The 19,265-nt window shown below is 40.6% G+C and overlaps 1 long non-coding RNA gene across 2 annotated transcripts in view; it reads left to right on the forward strand.

Annotated features, from left to right (window-relative positions):
* LOC125156640 (uncharacterized) overlaps positions 1–19,265 on the forward strand; it is a 114,422-nt gene that overhangs the window by 69,450 nt on the left and 25,707 nt on the right. The window lies entirely within an intron of this gene.

Below are 19,265 nucleotides of genomic sequence, written 5' to 3' on the forward strand. Positions count from 1 at the left end.
GCAACCCAGCTGGGTGATCCCTCTTCCGGGTTCAAAGCTTTCACTACATGGACCCTCAACATGGGCCACTGCAGTGCATGGCTTAAGTGACCGCTATTTTATTTAAAAAGAAAAAATGTTTTTAAACCATCAATAGCTTCGTTACATATCTCTTAGGAGATCTGTCCCCAGAAGCCTGGTCAATTAGATGTTGGTGTCACTTTGGATCAAAACAACACCTGTGAGTTTTTATACTAAACCACACACTCATATTTCCCAATTACTATCTGTTGTTTGAGGGTGATAGTGATAAGCACTTATGCAGTGCAAAGGGTTGGCTGTGATTCCGAGGCAACAGTTTATCATCATTAGCACAGCTGAAAAGGCAGGTACCAACAAAACTTGGAAGGTCTCCTCCGAAACTAGAGAGATGCCTGCCAAGCTCAGGCACTCTGACTTCTGCACGCCTTTCTCAAGGCTGCCTGCGGCCAATCCTTTCATTGTTTGTACAGATCGTACCCTCTCTCCCCCCTGACATTTTTTCCCACCATTATTTGTCTTCTTATAGCAGCTGTTATTATTTAGTGACAGAGTGAATGATTAAGAAGAACACATACTATACATAGGTAATATTAGTAACTCCTTTCTCTTCTCCTAACCTGTGACAGAGAAGCCAATACTGTGTTTCTAAATTTCCAAGTTCTCGTGAACTAGAAGAATTAGGAGCTTTTAAGGTTTGGGTCCTTTCACAATGATTAACTGTGGGTTTCTCATGGAGTGGGGGGAGGAGGCCAATGTTTGGATGGACAGAGTTAGGGTGACCTCTGAGACTAAAAATGGTCAAGGCCCTGATGTGTCTCAGAAGGTGGGAGAAGGTGCAGAATCAGAGTCTGAGAGGACAACTCCTAGGAGATGTACCCCTGAGCTTGTCCGGGGAAACCAAGCTGAAATAGTGAATAAGCCAAAAATGCCTGAACAATGGTAACAATGCAGGAGGATTTTAGGCAGACATTTACTTATTTATCTTAATGCATATAGGAAAAATATATAATTTGCACATTAAAAACTTGGTTTATGGCCATTGGTGTTTTATAAACTAAATAGATTGACTTGAAGAATGTGTCAAGAAAATAATAATATAGGCAGTCCCTGGACATGTGCACATCTAAAGGAGGGAAATATTTGAGTGGCCCAGGGGCAAAGTTAGAGATGGCAACAGACTCCAAGACCTGTACCCTTTCCCAATATTTCTGCCACAAATTCCCAGGATTCTTCTATAATCCCATGGAAGAGTTGAAAGGGGCCCAACATTTACTGACATTGAATGTCTTTCCAACCAGGTTGATGGAGACTTAGAGCAGATGTCATGTGATTTAGAAAAATTAAGGAGGTGTGTTTGCTGTTCATGTTTATTCATTTGCCCCGTATTCTCTCAGCCTTGCTCTGTGGCCTGCATGGCCACATCAACAGGCTATCTTGCTGTCTGGATTTAATTGGGCTCACCCTGCGCCAGATATAGGGTGAAAGGAGCAAGCAAGGTCCTTTGAGCATGGGGATGGCCTCCTTACGTGTTGTATCTAGTCTCAGGCCTGTATTCACAAGTGGGAGTCAGGACAGAGGAGGGTGAGGCTGGGGTGTTTATTCCTCAGCTCTTGCTGAGGGTTGGTTACATTCCTGCATTGGGACAACGGTTCCCATCAGGCCGACCTCTCCATGTATCTCTTCCTCCAGGTGCTCCAGAGCATGGCCATACTCCTGTGAGTGTGTGTGTGGGGTGCAGGGTAGGAGACAGGAGAAGGGACTGGGGTAATTGGTTCCCTGGTATTGCTAGACCTAGAGCACTCTATCATCCCTTGTGATTACCCTGGAGGATGCCACTATCCCTTGTTACTAGTCCTTTTGGGGACTAAATCCTGCTCACACCTTTATGACTTTTGCTTTTATATTAAAGCCTCCCATTTACTTATGTAAGTGTGACTCTGTTTTCTGCTGGGGCCCAAAGTGATATAGCATGTCACTTGTCTTGATCCCCAGAGCTATGATGAAAAATTCAACTCTTTCACATTTAGTAAATGAAGTTACTTCCTTAATATTTGTCTTCCCCACTAGTTTTCTGGCTCCCTTAGTAGATGGGGCTACAATCTGAGTTGTCACCAGTGTGTCTGCAGAGCCTAGCAATGGACTCAGCATATAGGTAGATACTCAATAAATACCTGCTCACTGATTTACTGTCTTTTAAAAAAAATTTTTCTTTAATGTTTATTTGCTCTTGAGAGAGAGAGACAGAGACAGAGCATGAGCATAGGAGGGGCAGAGCAAGAGAAGGACACAGAATCTGAGGCAGGCTCCCGGCTTCAAGCTGTCAGCACAGAGCCTGATGTGGGCCTTGAACTCACGAGCCATGAGATCATGACCTGAGCCGCGGTCAGACACTTAACCAACACAGGCGCCCCATTGTCTTATTAACTTGACAAAATCTAGGTCACAATTTTCCCATTTGGAAAAAAAGCAAGGGTTATTAGATACCTGTCTATTAGCATAAAAATCTTGCAACAGAGTTATAGATTGAGAAAAGAGAGGTGAGTTTGTCCTCTGTCCCTGCCTCTAAAATATATCATGGATTTCTCTGAGCTCTTTAATTTTTTTCTTTGTCATTTCTTGGCTGTAAACACCCCTGACTGGTGAATATAGCAAAACAGACTTGAGTAAGCAAACTTCAGGGGGAACAAAAAAACATGGTAAGTACAGCACATGCTCATTTCTATGTAATTGCTTGATCATCCATCTGTTGGCCTGGGATAATATTGATAAAGGAATTAAAGATACCATGCCATCCCCTGAATCATATGAGAACAGTCATTCTCAAATTACAGAGTATTACATGTTTGTGCTTTGCAACGTGAAGAGGAAAGAGCATTTAATTTATTTTAATGTGGTTAATTTGAAGCTAGATTAGATCATCCAGTTAACTCATAGGTTCTTGACTTTTAAGACCAAATGTTGTATAGCATCTCATTTTCACAGTGGCGGTTGCCGCGGTTAATATTGGCTTACATCTAATCAACTAGGGAGTTAACCTTGAATACCAAACACAAAATCTATAAACTGAGAGCTAGAACTAACGTGATTTGGGGAAGAAAGTCAATCTTAAATAAGAGGCAGCTTCACATTGCTTCAAAGTGAACTCAGCTTTGATGTTTGAATATTTTGGTTCATTTTCATGTAAAGAAAATGTCTGCTATTTTAAAACCTAGTCACTTTCTCATGATGAAGAATAGATGGAATGATGGAAAAGTAAAAAAAAAAAAAAAAGTGCAAAAGCAACCCTAGTGACCAGGACTTGAGATCATGTGTATGGTGCCTGCAGAAATGAAGTTTCGTCTCTTGATCACAAGATACAACAAGATTTTCATTTGGTCCTAGAAGAGTTCTCAGATACCATGACTTGCTTCTTCAGGGAGGGGATTCTCTGAACCACTAAACCCTATTTAACCCATAACAAACAAGTGCAATTGTCCCCCTTGTTCAGACCATGGGACCGGGAATGAAATTGGGCAAGTAAAGTGGCTTAGAAGTTTGAGACTCCTGAAGACTTCGGTATTTGAAGATGAGGGTAGCAAGATGTGAAGTTCAGTTTCCCTTTTAAGTGATCATGGAAACTCTTAAAAAATACTTTAGGGCTCCTGGGTGACTCATTCAGTTGAGACTTTGACTTCAGCTCAGGTCATGATCTCACGGTTTGTGAGTTCAAGCCCCACATCGGTCTCACTGCTGTCAGCATGAGCCCTGAGACCATTTGTGAGCCTCTGTTCCCCCTCCCCCTCTTTCTGTCCCTCCCCCACTCATGCTTTCCCTCTCAAAAACAAACGTTAAAACAAATACTATAGCCAGTCACTAAGTAGATGTTTGATTTTAAATTTGTTCACAACAACAATTCTGTTTACCAAATACAGACTTCAGTTGAAGCTCTGATATTGGCAGATAGTTTTCAGAAGGTCACCAGGTCCCCCAGAGTTCTGAGGCCTCCATTCTCTCCTTGGTTAATTTTTACCCCCTACCCCCATCCTCCCACTCCCTACTGCTGCTTTTAATTTTATTTTGGAATTATTTGTCTTATTCTGATGAAACTTGTGAGGAGTATTAAGTAATACGAGTCCAGACTAATCATGGAATGAATATTTAGTACATTTTAGTTCCTCTTGACTGTCCTCTACGTATCCTCAGAAGATTACTCTGGATTATTTGTGTTTTCTGTAGGCTAATTTTCCTGTACACTACTTTTAATTATTTTGTCATATTTGATTATTATTATTTTGATTATTGTATGCTTTCAAAATGCACTGAAAATGTGTGTCTAAATCTTTACCTGTTTAAAAAACTCTTTTAACATACTCTTCATTTTCAAGCCCAATCATGTGAATTCTTTGGGATCCACCTTTTACAGATTAGGAAAAATGAGATTTAAAAAAAATGTTTATTTATTTTTGAGAGAGAGAGAGAGCAAGTGGGAGGTTAGGAGAGAGAGGTGGACAGAGGATCCAAAGCAGGCTCCATGCTGATGGCACAGAGCCTGATGTTGGACTCAAACCCATGAACCATGAGATTATGACCTGAGCCAAAGTCAGATGTTTAATGGACTGAGCCACCCAGGTGCCTCAGAGAAATAAGATTTTCAAGTTGGATCTGTAAGCCCACCCACACTGGGACAGGAACTAGTTAAAGGAGTTCAGTGTGAAAAGCCTTTTCAGTGGAGTAGCAGAAACCTGAATGTGAACATCAGTCTTTCTATTTGAAATATGGCAGGTTGTAAGGGTTATTTGGCTCTGGAGATGGAGAAAAACTTTGAAAAGATGAACTGGATGAGATAACACAGAGGACTTTTATTCCACAAAAGTATGTGTAATTAGACATATGTGTGTATTACACATTGCCCAGAAGCTCTTCTTTCTTGCTAAAACCATGGAGTCAAAATCAATTGCCCCTGCTGTTGTTTTCACAGAAGAGACCAGAATGTCATGGGCGTCTTAAGAATAGGATAGCTCGGGGCGCCTGGGTGGCGCAGTCGGTTGGGCGTCCGACTTCAGCCAGGTCGCGATCTCGCGGTCCATGAGTTCGAGCCCCGCGTTGGGCTCTGGGCTGATGGCTCAGAGTCTGGAGCCTGTTTCCGATTCTGTGTCTCCCTCTCTCTCTGCCCCTCCCCCGTTCATGCTCTGTCTCTCTCTGTCCCAAAAATAAAAATTAAAAAAAAAAAAAAAAAAAAAAAAAAAAAAAAAGAATAGGATAGCCCAATGCCATCTCTAAGTCCCAAGAGTCAAAACATATTGATAAAATGGTGATCAGGGTTACAGGGTATTGAATGATATCTTCTGTAAATCAGCCTGGCTACTCATTAAAGATCCCACAATGGATGAGCAAGCCCACAGAGAAGAGGGAACCAGTGAGCTTCAGGATTGGCGGGTATGTGGTTAAGGGCACAGTTGTGTGGACAAATATGAAACCTAAAACTTATTCCCAAGGAAAAAACAGCAAAGAGAGACTTAAAATGTAGAAAGGAGTTAATTGACACAAAAGAAGGATACTCAGGTTAAAGTGAAATGAAAGAAACTCAGCCTAACTGAGATCAATGTATTTCAAAGCAAATTGGATATAAAGAAGGTTTGCAGTGGTTTATACTATAAAGAGAAAACATAGCCTTCCCTTGGCAAAAACACAAGAAAATAGGTATTAGCTATGAGCAGTAGGCACAGGTTTGGGGTTGGAAATTGTGTTTATCCTAACTAGAGTCAAGAAAAGCAGGACAAGTTTCAGGCAAATAGCAGCAAACCCTATCTTTGGGACAATCCTTCAGCGAGGCAAGAGGACAGAAACAGTGAAGACGAGGATAGAGGTTTCCAGGCTGAAGAGCATTACTCATCCCTGGCAGAGAGAAATTAAGGAGAAAATTGTGTGGGTCAAGGACATGGTGACTCGTATACCTAACACAGAGGTTGCAGGCTGGCAGCTGTAGTCTGTGTCTGGCCCAGAGACAGCTTCTACTCATCCTGCTACACACTTAGATATGTGTTAGTTGATAATATTTCAAAACCGAGAGATTTCACATAGGTCAAGATTTTTAGCCTCGAAAAAATGGGAAGATCTGGCATATCAGTGCACAGATTTCCACAGAGCAACAATTACGTGGATCTGAGCGGCAGCAGCTGCCCTCTAGACAAAGTATGCCTTCACCAATTCATCAGATGCCACACCTCACACCTGCTTCATTCACTCACAGACCTTAGCCACTTGGCCTCTTAAGACATTGGAGTTGCTGAAGGAAACCCTGACTTAGGGTGAGTATGACAAAGGCTGTGTGTCATTTGTGTAGAGTGATTAGTGTGTATGTGTGTGTTCATTTTTATACATCACAAACAATTACCAAGCATCTGTTATGCACTGAGCTAAATATAAGGAGAGACCCAAAGACAGCAGACCTAGACTTTGCTTTCACAGAACTTATGGTCTGGTAGAACTTCACTGTGTGCAAACTGTAGTGTTATGTAAGCTAAGACTGGTGTAGCTAAAAGGTCATAGGAACTCAGAGCAGGTAAAGACTGCTTCAATCTGAGCAAACATCAAGGAAGGCTTCATTAGGAGATATTTTTCTAAATTAATGGTTTTATTTTTAAATGCCTCAGGGATTTAAGAACTTCGTACAGGTGGTGGTTAATATAGGGACACCTGATCCTGGGTAAACTCCACTGATACTATGATACCAAGGCAAACCCATTGTTGATTGAGTAGGTCAGAAATCTAGTGGCACAGTGCTTCGGTTGACCCTGACTTTGGCATACATGTCTTTACACACAATAGTAATGTCTCTAGACTTGCTGAGTGGCCATTACTCTTCTGCATCCTTTTAATGAACTGCTTTTTACAGTTTGTTTCACATCCATTTGCAAGCCAGTAAGGGTCTCTCGCTTTGAGTGGGAGAACTAGCTTCTCGATCAAATGTGAGGTCGTGCTCTTTAACAATGTTAACAGTAGTCACATATTTCAATTGTTTTGCTTCATCAGTGACAGCTAGGGAAAAAACCTTGTGACCACTGTAGGTTTGATTCAAAGCCATGCTGAGGTCACTTTCCGTAGTCCCATTTAGGCTTATCTCTTAACTCAGTATTTTCTTTTGCTCTTCTCTTTTTTCGTAACCAGGTGTAGGTTTGAGAGACATGTGTGATGTTGTGAGAGAAGTGTTGTCCATAAGCCAGAATCACTGACAATCCTACTTCCTGTCACTATATTTTAAAATAATTTTGTAGTAACAGAACTGTTTTTCCTACTTCTGTTTGCATGGGAGCAATTTAAAATAAGCTTACACTTCTGAAAATATCTCAGTTTACGAAGGGCAAATAATGACTCCGCTCCCTTCTCCTATGCCTGGGTAGAGTTTAGTCACACTGACCCTAGATTCAGTCTCAGAGCCTCTGAACATGGCACTTTACCCACAGTCAGAGGGATCACTCAGCTCCAGATGAAGCTGTTTGTCTTTTCTGATGAAGGGGCAATGCTGTCAGAGAATGGAAGGAACTCTGGGTGGCATCATTTATTGAATACACCATGTGTCATGCCCTTGCTGGGCATTTCACCTGGATTTTCCCATAATCCCTACCCATTATTATCAAAGCATTTTAGAGATTACACTGGTTGCTAAGTCAAACTAAATTACTGGAGACTGGGGGCAGGGAAAAAGATTTGTTTTACTCTTAGTAGGCATTAATGGAAAATCATTGACCCGTAGAAAGCTCCAAAGTCCCCCTCCCTGCTCCCGCCTGTAACCTCCTCGCTGGGCATGGGAGCTCCCTACTCCCAGCCGTGGTGGCACAGTGCAGTTTCGTCATTTATCTTGACTGACTCTGAGTCAGGCACTGAGATCAGACCCTGTCTCCCCAGTGCCCACAGAGGTGCTGACACACGGCAGGTCCTCAGCTGACATCTGTTCCATGGCTAAGTGAAGTAACGCTTTTTCTCTTTACATGGTGAGGGGATATTGCCAGGAGTGACTCTCTCTCTCTTTGCAATGCAGTAGACTCCTCTCCTTAAAAAATGTTTATAAATTTTTCTGATCCTAAAAGCAATATATGCTCATGGTAGAATTATTGAACATTAAGGAAAAACTGAAATTATAAATCAAAAAAAAAAAAAGAAAGAAAAGAAAAGAAACTAAGAGATTTAGCTTCCTGTTAAAAAATAACCAAGCATACCTATATGCACATTCATGGAAGATATCCATGATATATTTTTGAGTGACAAAAAGAAAGTTTTAGAACTAAATATGTTCTGAATGTGACTCTAACATGACTCCATTTTCCTAAAATATTGTAAACATAAACTTGCCTAGGTAAGCATCAATACATTCTTGGGGGGAGTTAGTCTCGGATGAAGATTGAAGTATGTCAGGGGACTTTCCTTGTTGGCTTATATGCTTCTAGGTTATTTGAACAATCACATTCTACTTTTATAGTTATAATTTTTTAATTGTAAGTTTATAATTAAGCAAAGCAATGTAAATCTCTTGTATCAGAGACAACCCATGTTAACATTTTTCGTCCTTCTGGTCCTTTTTTAAAAATTTTGATCACACTCGAGAAATTATTGTTTCAACTTTTTTCACTTATAATATCTTGAGTTTCTTCCCATGTCATTAAATATTCCTTAAAAACACTATTTTAAATTATTTAGTGTTTCATCACTTGAGTTTTTCATAATTTAACTATTCCTCAGGTATAGAACATTGATATTGTTTCCAGGTTTCCTCAATAATAAAAAGTGACTCCATCAATATCCCTGGGACAGACTTTTCTGTTTGTATCTCTGTTTCATTAGGTCAGATTTCTGGAAGTGGAATCTCTGGGTCCACAAAAATGAGGACCTTCAATAGGTATTGCTGTAGACCTTCATGGCTGGGCATACTGAGCTTAATGGCCTTGGGTACTCAGAGACATAACAGTGTGGGGAAGACAAAGTTTTCCTCACATCTCTTAGGGTCCCTCACTGGATCTGAAAATTAAACTGATGAAGACAGATTAACAGGAGAAAAGCATATAAATTATATTAAATTTTTGTATTAGACATGAGAGCCTTGACAAGTGAATGAAGACACAAAGAAATGACCAAAGTAGGGAGCATTTATACTTTTCAGACAATAAATTTATGAGGAATTGCAAGACAAAGGGGTTTGTGTTCGATGTACCTCTGACCTTTGCACAGTGCAGGGATTGGGCGTGCCAACCCCCTATGCACTTGAAAATCTATGTATAACTTTGACTCCCTCAAAACTCAACTACCGATAGCCTGTTGTTGACCAGAAAGAATGCTTACTGATAACAAGAACAGTCAGCTAACATATTTTTTTATGTTATATGTATTATATACTATACCCTTACAATAAAGTAAACTAGAGAAAAGAAAATATTAAGACAATCATAAGGGAGATAAAATACGTTTAGAGTACCGTACTGTAAAAAATCCACCTGTAGATGGATCTGTGCAATTCAAACCCCTGTTGTTCAAGGGGCAACTGTAGTAAATGGTGAGGAAGTAACTAGGAAGATAAGGGTCAATTTAACAAGGTTTGTTTGTACAGATTTCTTGGACCCCAGATTCCCTGTCTTTGGTAATAAGAATGTTTTCCCTTCTGTTACAGGGAGGGCACCTTTCACATGGGAGGTTTATCTCCCACTTTCAGGAGGACAAAGGAGGTTCAGGGTGTCTTTCTTGTACCAACTATTAATTAAGTGCCTTTAATTCAAAATAATCAGTATGCCAAAGTGGCATATTTTGGGGTGACATATTCTGCTACCCTTCAGTAACACATGAGATGGTGTGCCTACAGGCTGGCTATCATTATATACGTCCCATAGGACGAGGCATATGTGAGGTCCAACTGCTGTTACATGATCTGGCCATGTTCATGATGAAGGAAGAGGTCACATCAAGAACCCAGAAGTATATCCTTAATAGCAGTGTGGTTGTGATGCTAGAGGTACAAAAACAGAACGTTTTTCCTCTGGTGTTCCTGTGACCCGGCAGGACCCACTTTTCCCAATCTCCTAACTAGTGTTCTGTTAGACTGTAAATGCTTCGATTTCACCTTCCTCACCATTTACAGTTTTCACTACCTGTTTTTCAAAAGCTTCCTCAGCATGGAGTTTATAATTTAAAAAACAACTTTGTCATCTGGTGAGAATATTATTATTTTAATAATTTTTGAATTATATAGGCAATGAAAGTTTTGTTCAAATGCTTATTGATAATTTATATTTCTGAGAGTTAGCTATTTAAGTCTTCTATTTTTTCACTGGAGGTTTCTCTTACTGAATTACAAGAACTAATTATATATCATAAATATTAATCTTTTGTCTATCTTAAACATTGTAAATATTTTCTGTTACCTATGATTTTATTTACAATGTTTCATAAATATTTATGTGACAAATTCTATTAAAATGCTCCTTTGTGCTTTCTGCTTTTGGGCTTAAAAAGTCTTTCTCTACCAACATTCCCTACATAATCTATTTTTTCTGGGTCTTGCTTATTTTTTACATTTCACTCTTTAATTCCACTTGGATTTCATTGTGATTTATGTGTGAGATGAGTATCTAACCTGACATATTTTCCCCCAAATAATCCATCTTCTAACTTCCAACCCTCTACCCCATTGCCCAGGGAGCTAGATCACAGTATAGACAATTCATTGAAAAGAAAGAAATAATCAAAAAAGACCACCTTTCCTAGTGCCCACCATGCAAGAGAAGGGGTGCCCACTTTGGTTTTGTTATTCAGAGAGTCACTTAACATACCACTCAATTTTCTAAAAAGAAAGCTTTTCAGGTTGCCTTGAGGCCTCATTAATTCTAGAGAGTAAGTAGTGGTACTTATCTCCTTTATGCTGTTGAATATTATTTTTTCTGGCTTAAGATGTGATTTTTTTTCCTTTTGCTTTAATTCCCATAGTCACCCATCATACTCTTTTAAAAGAGGTGGTTAAAATTGACTTCTCCCTTCCCCAGTCCCCTGGAATAGAAGCCATGCTTTCATGATAAATTGCACAGGAGAAACAAAAAAGGCAGCAGGAGTTGCTTGGACCAAAATGAGAGTGGCTTTTGGCTCTGCTTCAGTGACTTTGTTCCACATTTCTTTCTGAACTCAGACAAAAGTGATAATGAGAGTTTAATCTCCAGACTTGTGCCATCAGCTGTTTATCTTCTTTAGACTATTTGAATTCCTACAGGGCCACAATTTCAGCCACTAGAAACAGGACTTTCATGGTAGTTCTTCCCCCGGGTGGAAATAATCAGAGGGTAAAAATCCAAGGTCTGCCATATTTTCCAGCTGTGATCCAATGTATTTTCACCATTTTGAAAAGACTGAGGGTCTAAGTCAAGCTTAATGGGAGTGAGATGAAACATAGAAAGAATGTATTCTTCAATTTACTGGAACTCAGCTATCCTTATGGCATGATATTCAGTATCTTTGTGGATGCTGCCACTCTGATCTTTCCATTGCTCTGGGTTTTCCTCTCTCTTTCATTGTAGAAGCTGGCATGTGCGTTGTCGTATCTGCTATCAGGCTTCAGCAAAGTCATGTATATGTTGCCCATGGGTGTGAACGCATAAGAACTAAAGATTCTTTCAGTGGACTTCTTCCTTGAAGTAGGTAAAGAGTAGTGCGGTCAGAAGGAGTAGTAAGGTCCAACAAGTGCTTTCCTAACTTTTTTTAAAAGCATTAAAACCATTTTTCCAAAGTTTTATGAAAATAACAGTCTTAATTACATGATGCTTGGGATACAGATAATGCCATATTTACATATTTGTTTAAACCAAATTAAATCTGGCTTCCAACCCCTTCTTGCCAATATGGATAGAAATCCACCCTTTCTCTTGCTTTCTCTGGCTCTCTTGTATTTGATAAAGCTCTGGGGCTAATATGGCCCTAGCCATCCCTTCACCGTGGCTAGTGCTGCCCTGACTCTCCACCATGGTGCCGTAACCATCAGGGGAGGATGGTTTCTATCCACTTCATTTCCTTTTTTTCTGTTTCAACTATGAAGCATCTTGGCTGAGGTTTCTGAGGCCATGTACTGAACGCTAAGTTCTGATAAGGACCCACATTGCCAGCCCCTGATGAGAACTGGTTTCCCTCAAAGGAATTTGAAAAGGGCTTCAATAACAATAACAATAACAACAATAATAATAATAATATAAAAACAGCACCTGGGTGGCTCAGTAAGTTCAGCACCGGACTTCGGCTCAGGTCATGATCTCCCAGTCCATGAGTTCAAGCCCCGCGTTGGGCTCTCTGCTGACAGGTCAGAGCCTGGAGCCTACTTCAGATTCTTTGTCTTCCTCTCTCTCTGCCCCTCCCCCGCTAGTGCGCTGGTTCTCTCCCTCTCTCTCTCTCAAGAATAAATAAACATTAGAAAAAGAAATGAAAAGGAAAGGGCTTCCACCATCATTATTTTATTCAAGTCCAGTGGACTCAATACCTTACAGCAGCTCGGAGCTGCCCTTACTGGGAGATTTTCTAAGACCTAAAGCCTCCATCTCTGTCCTCAGTGGTTCTACTTACTTTCAAATCACCTAGAGTTTAGAACTTCCAGTATCTCTGTAGGAGATGTTAGGATAATCTCCTGATTCTGACTCTCGGCGGGAGGAGTGGTGGACACAGGGATAGTAAAAGACGTTTTATCTCGCAACCTAGAAAATTAGGGAGTATAGACCTAGGAAATGGGGCCTGGCCATTGTCCTGAGATGTGTCACTAATAAATGTTTGGTTCCTTTATAATAGATTAGCCGAGAAAAAATATATATATACCCTAGTTTAATTTTCAAATAGGTGATAACTGTTATGTTAAATTTTCAGCAAATCACCATGCTGACCTGTTATGACATGTTGACTGTCGAAGTGCAGAAAAGACAGAATTGTAGATGCTGTAGTGAAAGGAGGATTTGGCTTGAAGTTCTTCCCACTCAGTGTCTTGAGAGTTCCTGAGTTACCTTGAGGAGCCCTGGAGGGTCCATGATCTCAATTCTTTTTTTTTTAACGTTCATTTATTTTTGAGACAGAGAGAGAGCATGCACGGGGGAGGGGCAGAGAGAGAGGGAGACACAGAATTGGAAGCAGGCTCCAGGCTCCGAGCCATCAGCCCAGAGCCCGACGCGGGGCTCGAACTCACGGACCGCGAGATCGTGACCTGAGCTGAAGTCGGACGCTTAACCGACTGAGCCACCCAGGCGCCCCCATGATCTCAATTTAAAAGCCATTACTGTCATATGAGGAAAACCTCTCTTTAAAACCACACATACCTATCATGACATTTCTCACCTCAGAATGGAAGAATGGCTGAAGAGGGACAGATCCAACTCCTGTCTAGCCACCTTGGGTGTCCTTTGTAATGCGGTACCATGGGACATATTAGAGAATGGGAAGATTTGTCTGCAGGCATCCACTTTCCATATGACAGGCTCAGAGAATAAGGATGTCCTCTGTAACATTTTAGTTTTTCTGAACAGAAGCATATACTTTCTGTAGTGTACTCACTATGCATCAGGCAGGGTTTATGTACAACTGAAATTTATAGAGTGCTTACTATGTGCGGGGCACTTTTTCAAACACATCACAGGTAGTATATACTTATTTTTACTTATAAGTACTTAAATGTGTCAGGCATTGGTCTAAAAACTCAATGAACCTTAACTCATTCAGTCTTCAAAAGAACCTTCTGAATAGATACGATTATTCACCCACATGTTCCAGATAAGGAAAATAGAGTATGGAGAGATGAAGAGAGCTGCCAGAGGCACACATCTAACCAGGGACTAAGCTGGAGTTCGAACAGTGACATTCTGGCTCCAGAGTTAAGTTTTGTTACTTCTCTACTATAATGATAATATTAATGATATGTTCCAAGCATTAGTATTAATATACATATATTATCTACTTTATTGAGATAATACACATTTTATGAAAATCAATCAGTGTATAGAAGAATGTATACAAGAAAGCCAAAGTCATTGGAAATCTCACAATTCTAGATACCCACAGTTAACATCCTCATGGGAATCTTTACAGGCATCTTTACATTTTATGTATGCACCATATGTATAATCATGCAATTTTAAGGTAAATGGACTAATACTAGAGGTACTATTTGTAACCTGCTTTTATCTGTTCATCAGTCAAGATATTTATGGAAAGCCTGACATTTATGAAGCAGTATGCTGAAAACAATATGTTGTCTGCATTCTCCTATTTTAAGGTACAGAAAGATTGATCATTTTGTGAATAAAGTTGTATTAGTCAGGATAGGTAAGGTTATTCTGCAATAACATATCAACGCCTAGAATTCAGTTGGCTTAAGGACATAGGGATAACTTGTTCACATAATTGGCTGTGGATCTCGTGTCCGTAAATAGTGATTCAGCAGTCCATGTCTCTTCCATCTCGTGGATCTCATCTCCTTGTGAGACATCTGGGTCCTCAGCAGGGAAAGAGAATGCTTTTCCTGGCTTCAATCTAGAAGTGCAACAAAATACTTTGTTCTTGCTCTTCTGAGCATGTGGTGCCATCTGACTTCAGGAAGACTAGGACATGGATAGTCTCTGTGTGCCTCGGGAAGATGAGGAAATTCAGAAATTAGTGAGCTCTGGTAACATCTCCCTCATGGGGAGTCTGCTATGTGAATGGACTATCATTAACTAATCCTCTCTTGATGGATATTTAGATAGTTACCATTCGTTCTCTGTTATAAATAATGCCATGGTGAATGTATTTTCCTGTGCATCATATAGTCAGATCCATTAACTCAGTTTAAATTCTTACAGGAGGAATCCCTGAGTCAATGATAGGAACATGATAGTTAAATAAATAGTTAATAATAGATACTAGATGCCACTCATCCCTACCTTTCTAAGTTCAACTGTGTAACACAGGGACTTAAAGCCCAGAAATATTTTCCAGATTCTCTTGATGTAGGGTTTTGTTTGGAATCTACCAATAAGAGGCATTCACACAAGAAAGAGGAGAAGCCATTCTCTAAAGCAGCGGTGGAGTTTTGCCTATGACTTTCAGACATCCTCTGGGAAGTCATCAGTCTCCAGGTGTCTTCCTGAGAACTATCTATTTCTGTGTTGCAGGAAACTGGGGTATCAGTGTGACTCCTTTATGATCCTATACTCCCATTTTCCTGAAAAGGGCCTGTCTGATCTACACTTGTCCAGACTCCTAGGGTGTAAGCCTCAGAACAAGTGGCTTCTCTTCTCCCAATTTCACCGAGATCAATGCAGGACGCATTGCCAAATTGCTTTTCAGGAAGTGGGTACCAAAGAAACTTCCAGCAACAGCAATATCAGAATGGCATGTCTTGACACTCATGCACTAGGAACTGTCAGTATTTTTCAACTTTGGCACAGTAATAGGCAAAATGAGGAAAATTAATGATGGCTTATATTTGCATTTCTTGAGTTGAAAATGCTGTATTTTATGACTATTTGCTCTTCCTTTGTGAATTGTGTGTTAATATCTCTGGTGGTTAGGCCTCTTCTTTTCTTTAGCAAACTTTCTTAAAAGCTCTCCTCTTTAACATAATACTTTTATTTGTCACTGCTTTTTGTGGACTTCCGGGAGCAATCATTTGTTTCGTTTTATTAGATAGAGTCAGAGAAGTAAAGGTCATATGCATGTGAGCAAATTACTAAATCTCCAAGTTGGGGAGTTGGCCGGATGTCCCATCAGAACAAAGAGGGGAACAGATGGTTTGTCAGGGTGATTCCTTCTCTCTGCACCCAGGAGGATAAGCACTATTACATGTGAAGAGTGTGTTACAATTGAAAGTATTTTGGATAAAAAAAAAAAACAAAACAAACTTTTAGAGCTTTCTAATGGCATTTGGGAAATGGTATTTCCCCTTTGTTATCTCCTTTCTCCAACTGTCCTCCTTTGGTCCTGGACTGTGGTACATCATGTCCTTGGGAAGGAAAGAAGGAAAGCTTTGTGAGTAAAAGGGGCCAGAGGAGTAAGTTCATGTTCTGTTGCTTCTGAGATACTGAAAACAAGGTGACTATCAGAGAGGGACATATTTTCCTTTTGATTCTGAGATGGAAAACCAGTCTGCTAAAGGTAGACTTTAAGCAAAGGGATTTGAGGAAAAATGCCTGATAATGATAGCCAGTTGGTCATAATTTGCTGAGAATGAGAAACTGGAAGGGGCGATACACAGGTTGAAAAAGGTTTAGACCTAGGAGTGGAAATGAGGGTGCATCTTGTGTGACCAGTCTGTTTGATTGGCAATGACACATTCTGAGACAAAACCCACACTTATGGGGCACCAGGGTGGCTCAGTCAGTTAAGCATCGACTCTTGATTTTGGCTCAGGTCATGATCCCAGGGTCGTGGGATCAAGCCCTGTGTCAGGCCGTGCTTGGTGTGGAGTCTGCTTAAGATTCTCTCTCTCCCCCCGCCCCACCCTCTGCCCCTCTCCTCTGCTTGCTCTCTCTCTCTCCCTAAAATAAAGAGATATATATAGGAACTCCTGGGTGGCTCAGTTGGTTCAGCCTCCAACTTCGGCTCAGGTCATGATCTCGCGGTTCATGAGTTTGAGCCCCACATCAGGCTCTGTGCTGACAGCTCAGAGCTTGGAGCCTGCTTCAGATTCTGAGTCTCCCTCTCTCTGCCCCTCCCCACTCTCACTCTCTTTCTCTCTCTCAAAAATAAGTAATCAGTAAAAAAAAGAGATATGTGTATATTTTGTTTCTTATAACATTTGAGGGATGTACAATGTCTTTTCTTAATTTTCTCTTACTGTGAGTCCTTGTGGTCTCTTCTACATTCACATGAGCATTGGAACAAGTTTTGCCAAATGTCATTTTAAATGTGAATGCTAATTTCTTGAACCTTACTTGTACCGAGTGTTATTCTGAAAATGTGCTTGTTCTCCAAACTGATCCCACTCCCCACTGGAGTTATTGGCTAGTCTTGGGAATGGGTGCCTTTGACCTTACCCACCCCTGGCACTTTCTAAGCACTTGGGGCTCTGGTGGTTCAGGACTCTGCACTGTGGCCCCACGTCAGTGTTCACCTTCTCCCACTCTGACCCACATTAGAATTCCTTCCATCTCCCTTCCCTATGGTCATCAAAACTTCTATTCTTTCAGCTCCTATGCTGTTCGGATCCTCCACCTTACCCAAATAAAATCCACACTTCTCACTAAGGCTTACAAGTACAACTGATCTGGATTCCATCTCCTTCTATTTTCCTACTAGGCTTCAGCTACCCCCATTTCCTCAATGTTCCTCCAAGATTCCAATTATGCTCCTGCCTCAATGCATACTTATGTTCTCTCTGCCAGGAACATTCTTTCTGAGCTACTCCCATGGCTCATTCTCTCACTTCATTCAAGTCTCTGCATAAACATTGCCTCTTCAGAGAAATATCACCACCCCACGCCCTATGCTACTTTATCTGTCCTCATTACACTTAACCATTTCCTGAGATTAGAGCATATATTCATCGATCTGGCTATTGTCTGTCTCCTGACCTAGAATGTGGGTTTCAGGAAGAGAGGGACTTCATCCACTGCATTCCCAGCCCCTAGAACTACACCTGGCACATGGTAGGCATTCGGTAAATATCTGAATGAGTGAAGTGAGGTCAGACTAATACCAACAAACAGTAAAATCCCAGGAGACCAGTTGCATAGTAGCCCATTTGGTAACATAGTTGCATTGCAGCAACATCTCCTGGTGACTTGTGCTTAAGCCACACCCTAACTAGCATTTACAGTTTGCAAAGCATTTTCAAAAGTCCAAGTATTACATTGCTCAAAACAACGTCCATTTTTATAGCTGAGGAAATTGAGATTCAGTGAGACCAAGAGACTTAGCAGCTAAGGTCACACAACTTGTTAATGACAGGGCTGGAATTCAAACCTTGGATTCCAGATTTCAAATCCAGGGCATTAAACACAATAATAGCCACAGCAGCAAACAACAAAAAAGCCTCTACCAGGATGACCTCTCTCTCAAAGGGGAGGAGTTCCCACATTGCGCATATGGAGGTTAGGATGGTACTTCATGTGACAGTGGTTTGCTTGTCACTAAGTCCAGTCGTACGGGGGGAGTCAGTCCTTTATTTCTTCAGTGCGTAAAGTATATCTCTAATGATCAGGCAAAAGTACTTTCACTTTCCAGAGTTTGTGATGTCACTGCACCTTCCATAAGCATATTTACATCCTAAAGCACGTGGCACTGTCTTGCTCATGACCAAGAGCAGCCACAACATAATGGCAACAACATCCATTGACCTCCTGCCATATGTCAGACACTTTTTATCCATTACTTCTTTTTTTCTTAAGTTTTATTTATTTATTTTGAGAGAGAGAGAGACAGTGCAAGCAGGGGAGGGACAGAGAGGGAGAGAGAACAATCTCAAGCAGGATCTGTACAATGCAGGGCTCAAACTCACAAACTGTGAGATCATGACCTGAGCCAAAGTCAAGAGTCGGACACTTAACTGACTAAACCACCAGGCGCCCCTTCATCTATTACTTCTAATCCTTACAACCACCCTGACATATTGCTTTCTGAATCTTATAAGTGACAAGAAAAGAAAAAAGGAAAGGCAAGGAAAGGAAGAAAAGAGAAGAGAAGAGAAGAGAAGAGAAGAGAAGAGAAGAGAAGAGAAGAGAAAAAGAAAAGAAAAAAAGAAAAGAAAAGAAAAGAAAAGAAAAGAAAAGAAAACCCTGGAGAGATAAGATAATTTTTCCCAAATCACAGTAACAAAGCGACATTGCTAATATTTTAACCCCTCTGACCCTAGGGCTGGGCTTCTAACCATCATGTTCAAGTTTCGATCCTTTAGAAATAGACTCAATGCTGGTCACTGCAGATGCTGGCACAATATGAATATTCATAGCAACAACTCCTGATGACTACAGCTTTATATTCAATGGTAAAATGTTTCACAGTACCTACTAGACATGCATACCTCATGTTTCATGAGTATTCCTTAAAGGTCTTCCTGTCATTATAATATCAGGAGTTGGGCTGCAAAAAGGTAGAGCATTTGCCAGTGCCTTGATTAAAATCTTCCTCTTTTTTGCCCAGTTGCAAAAAAAAAAGGTGAAGTTTTGTTGAGTATGTGTAGGTTGTAGAGAATGAGCATATCATGGCCTAAAATACACCATGGTTCAATAAAACTCATCCAGAGAAATGTCTGCTCCAATCAGATAGAGTACTTAAGCCATTTATAATTA

This window comes from Prionailurus viverrinus, chromosome F2 (genome assembly GCF_022837055.1).
Source record: "Prionailurus viverrinus isolate Anna chromosome F2, UM_Priviv_1.0, whole genome shotgun sequence".
Classification (NCBI taxonomy): domain Eukaryota; kingdom Metazoa; phylum Chordata; class Mammalia; order Carnivora; family Felidae; genus Prionailurus; species Prionailurus viverrinus.